We start from the raw sequence: 4,047 nt of genomic DNA on the forward strand, positions 1-4,047 counted from the left end.
ACCTAATCCCCAATGTGATGGTACTTGGAGGTGGGGCCTTTGGAAAGTGATTAGGTCATGAAAAAAGAACCTATCAATTGTAATAATGCCCTTATAACAGAGACCCTAGAAAGCTCCTTTGCCCCTTCTGCTGCAGCAGCATGACAGCTGTCTATAAGCCAGGAAGCAGGCTCTCAGCAGGCCCCAAATCTGCCAGAATCTTGATCTTGGACTTCCCAGCCTCCAGAACTTGAAGAAATAAATGCTGTTTATAAGCCATCCAGGCTATAGCAGCTCAAATTGACTAAGACACATATACTAAAACTGCAAAAGAAAAGGCAAACTCAATTAGAACATCACTTTTTCTCTATATATTCAAGACTGTAAATACAAATTTGAAAATATGGTCGCTGTTTGCTCTTCCCAGGAAAAGGCCATGTGCAATTCAAGCACAAAGATCGGGAAGCCCAATGGCGAGAAGCCTAAGGAGTTCGAGTCTGGCACCTCCCAGGCTCTCCTTGAGCTGGAAATGAACTCGGACCTCAAGATGCAGCTACAGGAGCTGAATATAACAGCAGCCAAGGAAATTGAAGTTGGTGGTAGTCGGAAAGCTATTATAATCTTTGTTCCTGTTCCTCAACTGAAATCTTTCCAGAAAATCCAAGCGGGGCTAGCATGTGAACTGAAGAAAAAGTTCAGTGGGAAGCACGTTGTCTTTATTGTTCAGAGGAGAAACCTGCCTAAGCCAACTCGAAAAAGCCATACGAAAAAATAAACATAAGCGTCACAAGAGCCACACTCTGACAGCCGTGCACCATGCGATCTTGGAGGACTTGGTTTTCCCAAGTGAAACTGTGGGCAAGAGAATTTGGGTGATACTGGATGGCAGGCTGCTTATAAACGTTCATTTGGGTAAAGCACAGCAGAACAACGTGGAACACAAGGATGGAACTTTTTCTGAGGTCCATAAGAAGCTCACCCACAAGGATGTTAACTTTGAATTACCAGAGTTTCAGTTGTAAACAAAAATAGCCAAATAAAATACCATTCACACACAAAAAAGGAAGCGAGAGAGAGAGAGAGAGAGAGAGAGAGAGAGAGAGAGAGAGAGAGAGAGAAAAGAAAGATGGTAACTTTTTAACATTGATAATCCAACCAATCCGTCTCATGCCACGGTTCCTCTGTTCAGAAGACAAAGGTCTACACACTTGGAGAAGATTTATATTGTTTGTACACAAGAACAAACCCCTTTTGATAAGATTATTGTCTTTTTTATTATTTTATAGTTATAATATTCAACCAGTATGACTGAAATCAGATAGTAGAGTCAAACTCCCCGCCATCCTACAGCATAGTGAGTTTTCTTGATCACCTACACTGCCCTTCCTAATACATATTTAACTGAATACTTGTTCTCAGTCTCATTATAAAGAAAGGCAATTAATTGTCTTTAAGGTTAAAATTAATATGCTAAAAACTTCATAATCGGTTATTGCACACTTCCTGAAATTCCCCTACTTTATAGTTGGCCAAGCTATTCCAAATGATATTATCGAAGACAAAAGCTGGTATAGCTGGTTCTGGGTGCAATTGCTTTATTTAATGTCCTTGCTTACCTTTCCAGTCCCATCTGCTGCCTCTCCCTAGCCACACCTTGCAAGGCAGCCATGCTGAGTAAGTCATTCTCTTTCTGATCTCCTTGCCTTTACATATATTATTTCTTCGGCCTACATTAGAATGTCTCTACTCATCTCCCAAGACTCAGGTCCATTGTCACCTCTTCAGGGCTCTGGGGAACTTCTCTGAGCCCTCCTTGCTCCATCAATCATTGGACATCCTATAATTTCAATACTCACCTCTTTGCTGGAATTATCTGTTCCCATGTCTTGTCTCCACTAGTGCCCTGAAAGTCGCTGGGGGTCTGAAACTAAAATCTACTTGTCTTTGTAGTTCTAATACCAAGTATGGCACCTGACACTGAATTAATATTTAGCGAACGAATAGCTGTAACTGAATAAATGGATAAATGAATGTATATGACACAACAAAGCTATATTTAAAATCATTTGCTCATATGCCACTGGGGAATGTACAGAGCAATGGTTAAGTAACATGCACGGACACACAAAGAGAACGGACTTAACCAAGGACCATTTAAGTTAAACAGGAAGACTGCGAGTTATATGTGAACAGAGCTGGGCCTCCGCGCTGCGGTTCTTGGCCCTGCTCAGTCCCCTGGGCTGTGTGCCTCTGGAGTTTTGAGAAAGCTCAATGCAAAAGTAGTAATTTTTACAATGATGAAGGACTTTCTTGGCTGAAAGCCTGCTTGCTCATCGTGCCTTGTCTGACTCCTGCTGCTACATTCCCAAACTGCTGTTTCCACTAGTTTTCCAGATACTGTAGGCTAGTGTGCATGTTAAGGTGAGCAAAGGGGAAAACAGCAACACGCAGGGAGCCAGAAAAAAGGGCAGGTTACATCAGCAAGATTAGCTACAGCTCGAATTCCGCTGGCGCCCGCAGGATTCAACCACCTGCTTTCAAACAGTAGTCCAACTAGGAGAGCGGCCTAATCGTCCCTTTACAAGTATCAATCCTTTCAGATTATCCTACAGTCTATTTAGTGGCATTCTTGATTTATAGACATTATTTATATCTAAAAACATACTTGTTCAACTGTTGTATTCGACATGCACATAAATTAACTGGGAGACTTGGAACAGTGCAAGATGACTGGGAAATAACCTCTTTTGAAATGGCTTTTGAAGGCTGGCAGGATTCAGGGCAGGGAGAGGCTTGGTAGCGTGTAGAACTGGCCCGGAGGCATGCTCTGTGACCATTATTCATTTACTAGGTTTCTGAGTCTGACCTCTAACACAGATGATTTGTTAAACCTGTCATCATGTTTAAATAGTGGTTCTCAAAGTATGGTACAGGGACCAGTAGAATCTGTAACACTTTGAAACTCGTTAAGATGCATTTTATCAAGCCCCACTCCAACCTACAGAATCAGAAACTCTGGGGCCCAGAAGCCAGCGTTTTAGCCTGACCTCCAAGTGATGAGACTGCATCCTGAGGTGTGAGAACCGCTACTCTAAAGCGCAGGAGCTCCAGGATAAAGACTCTGAGTCAGATCAGGGTCATGCTGGCTTGCATGGAATTTGGAAATAAGCATCCTCAATTGGACTATTGTACTCACAGCCACTGCAAGAACCCACTGTCAACCTCAGCGCTAGTCCCACCCCATTTCCCAGCTCTGCTCAGCTTCCACTCACTCACTCACTTACTCACTCAGTCATGTTCTAATTTACCCTCATGCCGCTGACCTCTGAGCAATTTCCAGATAACATGTGCAACAGACCAAATGAATGCAAACTGAAGTACTGTGTACCCTGCTCTTACGCAACCTCTAATTGCCACAAAGCAGGCTGAGCACAGGGAGACCAGATGTCACCCCTGTGAGCTGAGAAGAGGCTGGGGACACCTTAGGCAGAAAGTTCCCTCAGAGGAATCCCTGTAGGGCCTGCCTGGAGGGTGTTATCCTGGTAGTAGGAAATCAAATTATACAAAGCAATTGTAGCTTATATTTTAAAATATGTGAAAACATTGCTGTGTGCTCCATTTATATAGCACTTGAAAAAGATTTTTCATGTTTTATTTTACTGTTTTATCCTGAGGTTATGCTATGAAATTTTTTAAAATCGGAAATTATTACCATTATTTTAACAGTTAAAAAAAATGTTTCGGTAAAGATCCCGGTTTCTGCAGGCTCAGCTGAGAGGAGCTGCGTTGCATCAGGTGGTTCTTGCTGAGGCCCCCGCAGGACCAATCCCCACAAGGAATTTGGCGAGCTCATTTTTCTTTCAGTCTGTTTTTGTTTGAGTTCATCTTCCACAAACACCGTTTAATCATGTAACAATCCACCTCCCCGTTTAATTGAATTAAACGAATTCAATGGCCCCAGAACAAAGTACAAGACCCTAGCATTCTAAGGCTGCTGTGGTCTGTCCCCACCTTCATTGATTTATCCTTTCCACAGCCTTTGAGCCCTACTCTCCATCAGGCACTTGG

At 42.8% G+C, this 4,047-nt stretch overlaps 1 pseudogene; it reads left to right on the top strand.

The window, feature by feature from the left end:
* Positions 1–415: 415 nt before the first annotated feature.
* On the top strand, positions 416–1,001 carry LOC109456834 (small ribosomal subunit protein eS7 pseudogene; annotated as a pseudogene).
* The last annotated feature ends 3,046 nt before the right edge of the window (positions 1,002–4,047 follow it).

This window comes from Rhinolophus sinicus, chromosome 2 (assembly GCF_057876585.1).
Source record: "Rhinolophus sinicus isolate RSI-liver-muscle chromosome 2, RSI-T2T, whole genome shotgun sequence".
NCBI classification, from domain to species: Eukaryota; Metazoa; Chordata; class Mammalia; order Chiroptera; family Rhinolophidae; genus Rhinolophus; species Rhinolophus sinicus.